This window comes from Chionomys nivalis, chromosome X (assembly GCF_950005125.1).
Source record: "Chionomys nivalis chromosome X, mChiNiv1.1, whole genome shotgun sequence".
In the NCBI taxonomy this organism is placed as follows: Eukaryota; Metazoa; Chordata; class Mammalia; order Rodentia; family Cricetidae; genus Chionomys; species Chionomys nivalis.
This window is the reverse complement of record NC_080112.1, coordinates 9,122,549-9,136,733: the sequence shown is the minus strand read 5'-3', so window position 1 is coordinate 9,136,733 and position 14,185 is coordinate 9,122,549. Positions and strand designations below refer to the sequence as shown.

Below are 14,185 nucleotides of genomic sequence, written 5' to 3'. Positions count from 1 at the left end.
ATAATACAGACACATTTTTTCCCTCTCGTCTGAGCAAGAGAATCCTTTTGGATCTCAGGCCCAGAGACAAGTATTTTCATATTTTAAAACAAGATTCTATCTTGATTTTTCTTTTAAATGATCCTGATTCCTTCTTATGCTCTGACTGAGAAGAATCTGAGAACAGTAGGAGGCCCATTCAGCATCTTATTCTCATACATCCTAACCCTCCCACACAATAATAATATTAAATAAGTTAAAATTACTCATTATGTAAAATGGGAATGTATTTTAATTCATTAAGATATTAAATCATTCTAAAGGTTGAAACATTACATTTAATAAGAAACCATTTTCAACAAATATTATACCTGTTCTAAAATCAAAAATGTAAAATTCCCTAAAAATTCTAATGCTCCATTTATCTTTAATAACCTCTAAAGGTTCTCTTTCCCACATGCTCATTGCTGCTTTTAAATATTCTATATGGATAGATTCATTTACAAGAAAAGTATATGCAATTGCTGGTATCCCTTATGTGGTACCAGATTTTCCCTAAAATGTGATTTATGGAGTTCACACTGTGTGCTGAACACTCAGACATTCCGGTGCATATGTTAAGAAAATCTACAAGTCTTCCTGAAGGCCAAGCATATACACTGGGACAAGAGGCTGGAGCTAATGGACAAGTCATAAGTTACCAAATCTGCTTTAAGGCCACCAAGATATCAGGAAACACAAGATACACATTTAAAATAAGATTTAATGCCTACCATTGGGGAATTTATAACAAAATAGGACAGGTGATTTATATAGCTTTGTAAAGAATATAAGAGATCAGGATCAAAACAGAAAAAGATCAATAAAAACACTGGATTAGTATTTTTCTTTTCTGGAGAAAGCTCTTGGAAAAGAGGGACACCAGAAAGAGTCTAAAGTTTAAAAGGCTTGGGAAATTATGAAGCTTGGAGATGAAGACAACAGTGAGCATACATAGAAAAGTGAAGAGAATGGTAAGGCAAGCTTAATTTATCTTTTGATGATTCTAAAAGGAAGATGAGATTTGAATTCAATTCATGGAAGGTGTATTAAAGCAAAACAAAGATTATGGTTTGACTAATATTTCCATGAAGAAGCCTGATAAAATATTTCAGGTGCATTTCTAAAGTTAACCTTTGTAATTACTGAGTAAGATTTTTATATCTGTGGAAGGAAATCGAGGTTTATGGAGTTCTAGTACGGATCACAGTAACCTAATGAGTATGGGTAAAGGTCAACTAGTTCAGTAAGAGTCAGCACAAGGATATTAAAGACTAGGCACTGAAGAGTCAGCATACAGAAATTTAAAGTTCAGTTCTGTCATTCACCAGTTCTGTGTCCTTGAACAAGTCATTTAATGTCTCAGGACCCAATTTTCTTCATCTGATACAAGTGGCAATGATCATCTTTACCTTAGAGAATGGTTATATGGACTAGTAAGTTAATATTTGAAAAATTAAATATTTGTTATACAAAACTAAATGTGACAAAAGTGTCACCTGAAACCATTTCTATTTGAGTCTCAACTCTTGTTTTTTCCAATCTACTATTGGGTCTTACTGCTTTAACAGAATCAGTGAATCACCTAGAAGAAAAGAGTCAACTAAACATTGGGTAGAAAGTGTACTATGGTCCAAGAACTGTTGTGACCACTTAGAACTAAGAAAGTAAGTTTCTGGAATTAACTTCTAGAAAGAAGGTGAAGATGAGAAATCTGTTTGTATATTCAACCACTGGCAGAGCTATCTATAAACTGAGCATGCAGGTTGATCATTTAGAGAGCCATATTTAGTAACACACTCATCACTTATCATCAGAAGATCTTTAGCATGAAAATATTCTGACTCCAAGGGAAAGGCATAAGGTAAATGGCTAAGGAGAAATTTGTAGCACTTTAGCTATGAGAATAGTAAAACTAAGGTCATTTGGAGAGGAATTTCAGGCTTCTCTGGTATTTACAAAGGTCAGCTGGGTCTGAGTTGGTTAAATACTGACTTTCTTAAAACGTAACTTATACAATCACTTACAAGGGCTCAAGTTTAGATGTTCACTGTACTTAGTTTAGTGTCCTGCTGCCTTGGTAGTTAGCAGCATTATGAATCATTATTTTTATAAGACAAAAGCTAGTTATTATTTTTATAACCCAAGCTAGCACTGAATTTATAGCAATCCTCTTGACCCTGCTCTCCAAATGATGGGACTATAGGGGTGTGCCACCTCTATGAATCATTTTTGAAGAAGGGATTCTGTTTTGTTTTTGTTTTTCATCTTGTACCAAGATTTTTAAATTAGATAACCCCTGCTGGGTCCATGGCACCTGTAACTCAACTGACCTGCAACATAGTCTAACCTAAGGCACAACTATTTCTAATAGTTCCCCTATTTTATGACTACCCTGCATCCTCTTATTTATGTGCCTTAGTATGTTGTTCTCTCCTATGAGATCTTGAAGAAGATGAAATTATGAATCTTTTGGCTTAAAGCAGTTTTAATTTACACTTTATATAACCTTTTAAGGAGTTCAGAGTGTGTATACACAAGGAAAACAATGTCTCCAGTGCTAAAGCTGTGAAAGTCAGAAAGGTGGCAGATGTCTGTTCAGAGCATAGCCTGTTATTATTTCCACAGCATGTTGCTGATGCACGTAGTGAGGTGCTTTCTACAGTGTGAGAAGAGTAATTGGGTTTCTGTAAGGTAGGGAAAAATGACTTGGTATGGTTTGAGCATACTTCTTAAGGGTACACTTGTGGACTTAAAAAAATAAAAAAATACCCAAACTTTCCATTACCCCTGCTCCCTAAGAATAACTTCGAGTGAAGAAAAATTTCACTCAAAAGTAAATTCCCTAAAACGAAAGGAAAAATGGAATAATAATTTTTGCATTAATATTATGAAGAACAAGAATCCTTTTAAAGAGAAGGGAGCTTAGAAAAGTTGACACAGTAATTTAGAGCAGGGGTGGAAATGATGAAATCTTGATTCACAGGATTAGGATATTTTGATTACATTCTATTGCATAATTGTAAATGAAAAAGTTTCAAAAAGCCTTTGAGAATTTCTATTAAATGGTACCTAGATAAGCTTTCGTAGTTATTCATAACAAAGCTCCTTAAATAGTAAATTAGAAAGGTCACATCATGACAATTTTGTACAAGCAAAAACTCCCCTAATACCCATACAGAGATTTTGATCAAACATTTGTCAGGTGCATAGGAGGAGCTCATTGTCAAACATTATAACTTCTTTTGAAGCCCAAAGCATTCAGTACCTAGAGTCCCTAAACTACTTATCAGTCCTTCATTTATATCTGACCCACTAACTAAAGGCCTCACTCAGAATGCAAAAAAAAAAATTAATTGTACTGATAACATTGCTTTTATTGGTGCATTTGATCTTTTGGCACTAAAAACACATTAGTTACTGAAGGTCCATGAAAACCCTGGTGGGATCAAAAAGTCTAGACTGAATCTTTGGCTCAACACCAGAGCTTATGTCATATTTTAAAATAAAAATACTCAGCACATAGCTTACTGATCACTAGTCTAATAAAATCCCAATAATGCCAAGCAGTGCAAAAGTCCTAAGCTTATGGGAAAGGAGGAATCTGACACTCATTGGATTGGATGCTTTGTTCCCTCAAACAGGAAAGGGGTGGGGAGTTAAGCACCAAATTTCTCATTTTTTTTTGAAGACTGGTCAGATGGCTATAGATTCAGAAACCCTTGTGAAATAACAGTTAAATGATGATGAGTCACAATAGAGAACTTCTTCATGACTTGAAAACTTGTAGCATTATAATTTTTGTACCATGTTAATTTATTCTAATAACTTTAAGAACTCTATTTATTAGACACAATCAAACCTAGTGATTTTCAACATAAAATTCATAACCTTTAAATAATGACTTAGGCCTCAGGGTTAATCCATTTAATAGACAAATAAATAATTCTTTATACTTTTAGTTATCCCAAGGACTGGTAGATTAAAACTTGTAAAGGGGAGGCTCAGCAGTACAATATAGGCTGCTCTTCTGGAAGACCCAGATACACTATTCAGCATCCACATGGTGGCTCATAATCTTTAGTAACTCCAGTTCTGGAGAATCCAACACTCTAGTCTGATTTTCATGTGCATAGACATATATGCAGGCAAGATACCCATATTCTTAAAATTATTTTTAAAATAAAAACAATTATAGTATGATTTTTAAAAATAACAAGCTCTTTTCTTTAGTGGCATAGCCACTGAAAAGTTGCCAGTTCTCCAACAATCCTGATTAAACTCAGTGAATTTTAAACACACAGACAAAAATGATATAAAAATGGAAGGGGAACTTCTTAGAAAGAGGTGTTTCAGCAGAAAGGGGTGGAGAAATGAGAAGATAATGGGAGAAAGTATTAAAGTTCATTGTATACACTTATGAAACTGTCGAAGAATAAGTTCATTAACTATATTAACTTATTAAAAAGTCTTGTTTCATGTTGCCAAAGGCTATTTTCATTTTCCCCCTCTAACTATTCTCCTTAAATCTGTTAACTTGAACAACATTGACCCTTTGACCAGATGAAAATTCAAAGTCCATGATTCCAAAACTTGCTTTAAAGACCTTAGCTGTGATTTGCACAATTTAAGGGAAGCCTATAGATCAAACTTTTTTGGATCAAACTTTAAATGCATTTCTACAGCCTTATAAACTGCATAAATAAGTTTTATCTACAGCCAATAGTTTATATTATTTTAAATTTCTCTCAGATGGGTAATATGCCAAAGTTGTAACATACTTTGAAAGAAGTACATATCAGATATAAACACCAATAATTGTGCTTCCAGACTACAAAAGAATCTGGTAACTTATTTTCTAACTATACTAGAAATCGTTTTTAAATTTTAACCGATGCTACTAAAACTATGAAAATAAAGTCAATTAAAATAAAAATACATTTCTTTTTAATTTTTGAAAGAGTCTAGAAGTCTGGATAAAAGTCTTTCATTTCATTTATTTATTTATTTTTGCCTATGGTAATTACTAGCAAGAACAGAGTTTAGGATTAAAATATGGATTATTGATGGAGGAAGGTCATTGGTTAATTAATAAACTGCTTGGCCTCATAGGTTAGAACATAGGTGGGTGGAGTAAACAGAACAGAATGCTGGGAGGAAGAGGAAGTGAGCTCAGATGCAGGGCAGCTCCTCTCAGAGCCAGATGCGATGCAGCCAGCCGCCAGGTCAGACATGCTGAATCTTTCCCGGTAAGCGCACCTAATGGTGCTACGCAGATTATTAGAAATGAGCTAAATTAATACGTGAGAATTAGCCTAGAAGAGGCTAGATATAATGAGCCAGGCAGTGTTTAAAAGAATACAGTTTGTGTATTGTTATTTCAGGGCATAAGCTAGCCAGACGGCTGGGAGCTGGATGGCAGGAATGTAGCCCGCAGCTCCCTACTACAGATTATAACTTTATTGTCCTCAGAAATAAAGAAAAGGCCTAATTCACTCATAGCTATTATACAGAAAGATATTTTCTCAACATTTTCATTCATAATTTTTTCTGGAGTGTAACATTTGTCTTCCAAAAGTTTAAGTTAACACACACAGGAAATAATTTCTCATTTATTTTCTTTTCTTTTCCCAGGCCTCTAGTAAACTTGGGAGGACACATTATACTACATGGAAATAAAGTGATTCCCAAATGAAAAAAAAAACTGTTTTGAATGCTGACTAAATTCCACAGCAGATTAAAATAATTAACTCATTAACTCATTCATTCATTCATGTAACAAATATTTATTAAACACTATGCGAAACTCTGACTCTAATTCTCAAGGAGTTCAGACTCAAGTGGTGCAGAAAGTAATACATAAAACAAATATTAATGAAGAGCTGTAAATGTAAAAGGAGACTGTGCAGAGTGCACTGAAAATAGAAGAAAAATTAAAAGGTAGTCATGAGCAAGATACAGTGAAAGGTATACAGAACTAGACCCAGAAGTTTGAATCGAGTAGTATCAACTCTAAATATTGGATAAAAGAACAATAGATTGAATGTAATTTATAGGACAGGCTTGAATTCAATAACGGGCAAGAGGGTTTCAAACTCCACATTAAGGAACCGTGGTAGTGTAGCTTTAAAGAGAGTTGTGACATGTTCATGTCTATATTCAGAAACTGCATTTTCTTAGAATTGGTAGACTAGGGTGGAAAGAAACTAGAAGTAAGAATAATCATTTAAAGAAGAACTGGAACACTGAAATTTCAGAGATGTAAGTTCTGATGAACAAGAGAGGCAAGGAATGAGAGAACCAGTTGTCAGTGATCTTTGCAACACTAGAAAGGGGTAGAGTTAAAACTTTGGTTCCTTGTATGTGATTATCATATAGGATATTCATATACATTTAACTTAATTTTCATGTAATTGATGAAAGCTTGTCAAGAAAAGTATTGACTAATTTGATGCCTTATTTTTATGAAATTCCAACTTGCTTATGAGAAACAGATACTTTCTCTTAATAAACAGTTAAGAATTTTTTAGATAAAATTATTTCTTCATAATGACTAGAAAACATTATGGAACATCTAGAAAAGTACTAATTAAGAAGTGTGCTAACAGTTCTTTTACATATTGATTATTAGCTAATATTCTATCTGGAATATGGACATGTACTTGGTTAGTATGTGAAAGTGTAAATTTTTATAAAATATGGAAAACACAAAGCATAAAAATTTATTGTAAAACTTAGATGATTTAATGAGGATGAACAATATAGTTTGGATGTCAGTGATATATTACACATATCAATTGTTAGGAAACAAATATTTAATTACAGATAGAGAGTTTAGTTACAACTTACCTTTAATTTTTAATTCTGTTAAAGAGACATGTACATTTCATACTGAAAGGAGTATTCCATAGGCCTCGGGGTCGATTACATTGCTCTACTAAAAAATGTCTATAACATATTCATTATATATACTATATCAATTTCTAACTGTCTAGACTTTGGTAATAATGTGAATCCTGAATGCATGAACCAGATGGGATTGAGATTCTCATAGAGGTCAGGGGTAGGGGAGGTGATGGTAACCAGTGCCTAGGACTATATTGCTCTCAGTTTGGCTTTTAATCACAGCTGCAGAGCTCCATAAGGAACTGATGTCATAGCCATTTGCTCATTTCTTCAAATGCTTCATCTTTTGTGGGTATGATGCTTGGCACTGGGCACATAATGGTAAATAAAAGAAAAAAATCCTCTCACAGTTTTCTGTCATCTAGAGAGCACATGAAGTACAATGTGTAGAATGCTAGGGTATGGTTAACTACAGATAAGAAAGTCCCAAGATGTGGTGGTGGTCGTGGTGGTGGTGGTGTGTGTGTGTGTATTTGGACATGTGTAAGTGGGTATGGGGTGGAGAAGAGTGTTGGAGACAATGTCAGACAAAGACAGAGAAAGAAAGTGAAAAATAAGCAAAATCAGTCCATCTAGGATTTGCCTAAATATTAACACATCCTCTTAGTCATCTATGAAAGGAAACAGAATGAAGGAGCAGGAAAAAGAATTGCAGAAGTCACACCTCTTTGTAGAAAACGTCTTAATTTTCTCCACACAGGAAGTGACTCTTGAATAATTACAGTTCTGTAATAACTTCTTTCAACTGTGAATAACTACTTTCAAAATATGCATATATTCTTTCTTGACCCTTAAAAATAAAGAAAATCTCATACATTAAAAAGTCACTTCTTTCAGATAAATTCAAGAATATCTTTACTCATTCTGCTTAAACACTATAACAAAATACATGTACCAGAGTGCTATACAAAGACTGGGGTAAGAGGGATGGGTGGGATGATGACAGTAACTTGTTCAGGCTTCCTTTTGTGTTATTTATGCTTCTTTTTCTTCAGCGTTGCCTTCTAAGTAATCAGCTTCATCCTGTACTGAGCCAGAAAGAAGCTGATTACAAACTGTTATTATTTTTTAAATGCGGGGGTGTTGTTCGGGAGGGGGAGACACGAGACGCGCGGGGTTGGGGAAGGAGAGACGAGACACGCGGGGTCCCACGTGGGTAAACTTTAATGGGGGAGGGTAACATACAAGGAGCGGGAGTGAAGAGACGAAAGGGGAAGAGGAGGGGGGAGCGCGAGAGAAGAGAGAGAGGGCGGGTTGGAACGCCCATTTTTAAAGGGCTCTGGGCATTTTGGGGTTTGTAGTCCACTTGGAGACTGTATTTTCTGCGCACGCGTGGCCTTGTCTCCAAAGGAACAGCATTCCACCCTTTTGGTTTTATTAAAAAAAATTGAGGGGGGGGGTTTAGGGTCTTAACGGGTAGGGAATAGGGGCGTAGCCCGGTCTCTCATGACTGCTTCCTGCTGACTTTGGGCGTCGAGGGGTCCGGGGAGCGTCCTATTGTCCTGATGATGTCATATCGATGTTTTGTCCGCTGGCATCAAGTGGCTGATTGAAGAAATCGCATCTGTCTGGAGATTGTATCTGTCTGGCTCTTGAGTAGCTGGGTCACCGTTAGGATGCTGGAAAACAAAAGTTGCATTAGTAGAGAGAAAAAAGTTAGAAGGGAGATTTGGGGTGGAGGGGGTTGGGGTGGAGGGGGGGGGGCTTTTAGGAGGCCAGGGGTTAAGAATAAGAATAAAAAAGGTAAATGATACTTATTCCGTTAATTGAATGATACTTATTCCGTTCTGCTTGTGTCTGCTTTGTCCAGGTGGGTCAGGCTGGTGTCTTGGAGCTTAAAGAAAATGTCTCAAAAGAAATAGATTTTAATCATATATTCCTTAACATTTTAGGGGTCACTGCTGCAGTCAGTGACAAACCTATTATGTCAGGAACTTGGTTAAGCATTTGCTTATCACCTGAACCTCTTGGCTCTGTGTTTGATGATGATTCCTGTAGAGACAACTGGATGGTTATTTAGGAATTTAGAAAAGGGAGGGTGTATTAGCACAGGAGGAAAAAATGAAAAATGAGACCATTGTTTTCCTTAGGCTGGAGTAGAGGGGGTTGGACCTGTTGTCCTTTGGAACTTGAGGGAACATGGTCCCGTCTGAGTTACCGTGTAAGGAGGATTGTTCTGAGCTGTAGGGATGAACGGTTTCAGATGTGACAGGTGAATCCAGTGAGGAATTCCCTCGAGCTTGGCAGCTGTGGGAGTTAGAAGAATTACCCTGAGAGGACCCTGCCATTTAGGGGAAAGGGGTAAGGGACGTTGACCTGGAGGTGAGAATAAAACCTTATCTCCTATTTTAACCGGCGGTGGGCATGCGTTGGCACATGGTTGAGGTAGTGAGTGATCCGTGAAGTCCCACAGCAGTGAACGTAGGTGGAAAAGGAGGGGAGTGAGCAGGTGATCAGGAAGGGGAGAGGTTCCCGATGGGAGGCCAGGGGTTAAAACTGGCCGCCCATACATGAGTTCAAAGGGTGAAATGAAAAGAGGGCCCTTTGGGAGAGCCCGGAGCCTGAGAAGGGCCAGAGGCAAAAGTCTTACCCAGTCGAGGTGTAGTTCTTGTGACATCTTAACGAGGGCATCCTTTAAAGAGCGGTTAGTCCGTTCTACCTTACCTGAAGACTGGGGGTGGTATGGTATATGAAAATTCCAGGGGATTCCAAGTGCCCTAGACAGATTCTGAGAAATCTGGGAAGTAAACTCTGGGCCGTTATCTGACTGAAGAGAAGTTGGGAGCCCGAACCGCGGAACAATTTCTCGGAGGAGGATATCAGAAACTGTCTGGGCTCTCTTGTTAGAGGTGGGGAAGGCTTCAACCCACCCAGACATTGTATCCACCAACACCAGGAGATATTTAATTTTTTTAACTGTGGGCATATGAGTAAAATCCAGCTGCCAGTCAGTTCCCGGAAGGGAGCCCCTGGCTTGGTGAGTAGGGAAAGGAAAGCTACGATATTTGGTCCTGGGATCTGACTTTTGGCAGATCTCACAGGAGGCAGTGGTAGCCTTTAGGAACCTGATGTCCTCAGGGAGTGAGCGAGGCGGCGGGCGGGAGTGAAGCCCAGAGGTGCTTTGGAAGATCGCGGCCGAGGGACGGGGCGGGAGGGGGATGGGGAAGAATCCGAAGACGTTTCCGACTGTCTGCATGTCCTGCGGTGGGGGTGGGTGGAAGCCTCCACCCCCCCATGCGACCTGTGGTGGGGGTGGGGAGAATCTTCCAGCCGCTCTCGTGATGGGCGGGGGCGGGTGGAAGATTCCTCGGAGGAACTGGGCGAAATCCCTGTAGATCCAGAACGGGAGCCTGTTGGGGAACTAGACGGAGAACGGTTAGGTGACCTGGAGGAGGATTTTCTGTGCCTAAAAGAAACTTTGGAGGAAAGGGGAATGGAAGAACCATCGTTAGATCTGGCAGAACGGGAAGGAGTAGCCCCGCGAGGCCGGGGAGGTGGAGGTTCGTCCGCGGGGTCCATAGCAGGAGCAGGAGGTTCCGGGTGGGGCGGCATTGCTAAGAACATGTGAGCCGGTGAGCACTGAGAGACAGTAGAAGGATTTGTTTTTAAAGCCATGTAAAAGAATGCCATAATATACATCATTTCTTTCCATTTAGCAGAACGGTGGCAAAAGTTAGCTAGTTTCCGTAGAATATCGGGGTCAAAAGACCCGCAAGATGGCCATTTAAAGTTCCCCTGTAGGCCGTAGGACGGCCACCTCTTAGAGCAAAGGCGGATGAGTGTAGATAATTTAACAGAAGGAATTAAGGCGTGGGGCTGTAGGGCTTCCAACAGCTGTCCCAGAGGAGAGGAAGGGGGAATTGGTTTTGAAGACTTAGCGCCCATGGCTAGAACCGTGAAAATATCCGCAGAAGGCACCCGAAGATGCCCCGAACACAGTTGCTCTGGACACAGGCGTCAGAGTACCCAGGGGACCGTGCTATGGGCTAGCTGACCCAGTCCTAGTTTTCGACGGGAGGCGGGGGTCTAGGCTAGGAGGGGACAGTTACGCCCGAAGGCTGCCCGTTGCAGCCGAAGAACACCCAGGCCCTGTGAAAAGGCGTCCGATTTCACAGGGGGGGTGGTAGGACCTTGGCTGAGTCGAATTCAGCCAAGGTCGGGCCGCACCGTAGCGGCGGGCCGCACCGTAGCGGCGGTCACGATGAAGAAGAAGAAAGAAAAGGAATGAAACAGAGGACAGAGAACCAAAAGCCCCGGGCTTTTGGGCGCGGATAAAAACAGGTCTAGCCTAGGGCGGAAGGTCGGGGGAAGAGGGGGGGTTAGCAACCACACCCAGGACACGCCAGAGGAAGCCGGGAGCTCGGCCGGCCTCCTCCAGGTGAGAGGGGATGGTTAGCCAGCCCAGGTAAACTCACGAATTAGCCGCTGATGGTTGGAGAGGGAGGGCCGTGTCGAGATGGCTGGAACACGTGGAGTGGTCGAAGGTCGTCCGGTTCTGACCTTGTCCCGGGGGGAGGCCCCGAGCTCCAGGAGGCGCCAAAACCCAGAGCCGAGGCCTCAGGTGAGGGCCCCGGGGCGAGAAGGTCCCCGAGCAGACGGCACCAAAATGTTATTATTTTTTAAATGGGGGGGTGTTGTTGTTCGGGAGGGGGAGACACGAGACGCGCGGGGTTGGGGAAGGAGAGACGAGACACGCGGGGTCCCACGTGGGTAAACTTTAATGGGGGAGGGTAACATACAAGGAGCGGGAGTGAAGAGACGAAAGGGGAAGAGGAGGGGGGAGCGCGAGAGAAGAGAGAGAGGGCGGGTTGGAACGCCCATTTTTAAAGGGCTCTGGGCATTTTGGGGTTTGTAGTCCACTTGGAGACTGTATTTTCTGCGCACGCGTGGCCTTGTCTCCAAAGGAACAGCACAAACAAGTCAGGGTAATTTGCTCTTTTGACCTTCCTTGAGCTCTTATAAATCTCTTCACTGCTAGGAGGCCAGGGTTTTGTTCTTCCCTGGGCAACAAAGAGCCTGCTTTATAAGCTGCCTCACAAAGCAATAGAAAGGAAACAATGAAAACTGTTTATGAAACAGGCTTGGGGAGAGGGATTGTGACCTTGATATTTCTGTTTCCATTTTCCCAGTGATAGTTGCAGTAACCATGCCAAAAGCAACATCGATGACAAATTGGAATACAATTATCTTTTGAGTATAAACTGGAGAGGTAGGAGCAGTTGATGGTGAAGGTTCCTTCCAACTCTACCATTCCATTATTAAATATGTCTCAAACGTAGTAAGTTTAAAAGAAAATTGAATTAAGGTGATAAATTAAGCTGATGTATAAGAAGCACCCTGGTATATCTAACCATTTACAAATCACAAAGATGGAAGGTCTCTTCCGAATTCATTTTCAAACGAGGGTTATGCCTAAATTATGTTATATAAAAATGCAAAGCCTGTCTACCACATTAGCCAAGTGAGGAGTGTTCTGTTCTTCCAGAGACAATTAGGAGACAGGCAAATCATTTTTGCCTTCTCTTTTGGTGCTGGAGGTTGAATACAAGACCTTGTACCTACTAGATAAATATTCTACTAGCAAACTGCATCTCAGTTCTACATTATTAGAATTCCATAAGCACAGTAACACTTAATTTACAATTACATGATCATTTACAGGACTCCTTATATTCAAGATGAGGGAGAAAAGATTTTCTGAAGTCTGTGTGATTTTAATCTGCTGGTACTTGCTTCCACAGTCTGCTTAGGATACTATTAAATAGAGCCCCTTTTCTCTGTCTATTATTCATAAGCACTACCTTATTTGTGTTGTGGGGAGCTGCGGGCTGTGTTCCTGCCGCCCCAGATCCTGGTCGCCTGGCTAGCTTATGCCCCAAAATAATGACACACAAACTGTATTCTTTTAAACACTGCTTGGCCCATTAGCTCTAGCCCTTACTGGCTAATTCTCATATCCCGATTAACACATCTCTAATAATCTGTGTAGCATGAGTCTTACCAGGAACGATTCAGCATGTCTAACCTGGTGGCTTGCTTCATCGCGTCTGTCCGGGAGAGGGGAGCATGGCCTCTGCTCCAGAGAGCAGAGCTGTCGAGTCTGAGCTCACTTCCTCTTCCTCCCAGCATTCTGTTCTGTTTACTCCACCCACCTATGTTTTAACCTATGAGGGCCAAGCAGTTTCTTTATTACTTAACCAATGAAATCAACAGATTGATATATGACACTCCCACATCATATTTGCTTCCAATATTTCTTTTTTCTCTTCCTGTATTAATTTTAACATGTAAAGGTGAATTACCTTACAACTGAATTGATTCTTTTTATGATTTGACCATGGAGTAAACATGTTGAGCAACTATGTATGTTTGATTCTTTTAATGACTCCAATATGGACATAGGGCATAGTTCAATCTATAAATAATAGTAATTACATAATATTTAGTTTATACAACAAAATATTATTTCTTTGTTTGTATTAATTCATGCTGCACTTAGTATTACATGAGTAAGAACGTGTATACGACTCTGGCCGAAATGGGATATTTTCATTAAATACCTCTCCTCAGAGCTCTGGGAACTCTGATGACAGACAAGGAGGCAACAAGAGTTTGAGCTGGAGGGGATGGAGGACATCAGGAAAACAAGGCCTTCTAAATCAGCATGATCATTGTACATATGAACTCACAGAGAACGAGGCAGCATACATAGGGCTTCCATGAGTCTGCACTAGATGGGGTCCTAGAACTGAAAGGAGAACTAGACACATGTCCCCATCCCTATTCTAGAGGCAATCTCCACTTGATATGTACTTGTAAATGAAAATTTTGATCCTCCAAGGGAGTCTCACTGGGGAAACAAAGTATTTTTAAGACTCCTTTGCATATATAGTATGGTTTTTACGTTTCCTGGGTGTGAGAATGAGTGAGTCTCTGTTTATTGTGCCTTCTCTTGAGATCTTTCTTTATGTTTGTTTTGTTAAATTCTGATGTGTTAACTTTTATTTCATCTTATATTTTATTATACAAAAAGAATTGAATAAGAATGCTAACTGGTGATTTGAGAGAAGTCTTAATTGTAGTAACACAATTCTTGTAATAAACTATCAACCCACTCCCTCAAAAGAATGTGTGTATCTGTATACATGTGCTTTGTATGAGCGTGCACACCATTTTGTTTTAGCCATTGTGGGTTGTATTTGTGGTAACTGTAGTGGCCTGTGTTTTATTTTTCATTTTTTCTCTGCTTTTCAATTTACTT

The 14,185-nt window shown here is 39.9% G+C and overlaps 1 pseudogene; it reads right to left on the bottom strand.

Annotated features, from left to right (window-relative positions):
- Positions 1-4,764: 4,764 nt before the first annotated feature.
- On the bottom strand, positions 4,765-4,861 carry LOC130868744 (small nucleolar RNA U13; annotated as a pseudogene).
- Positions 4,862-14,185: the final 9,324 nt, after the last annotated feature.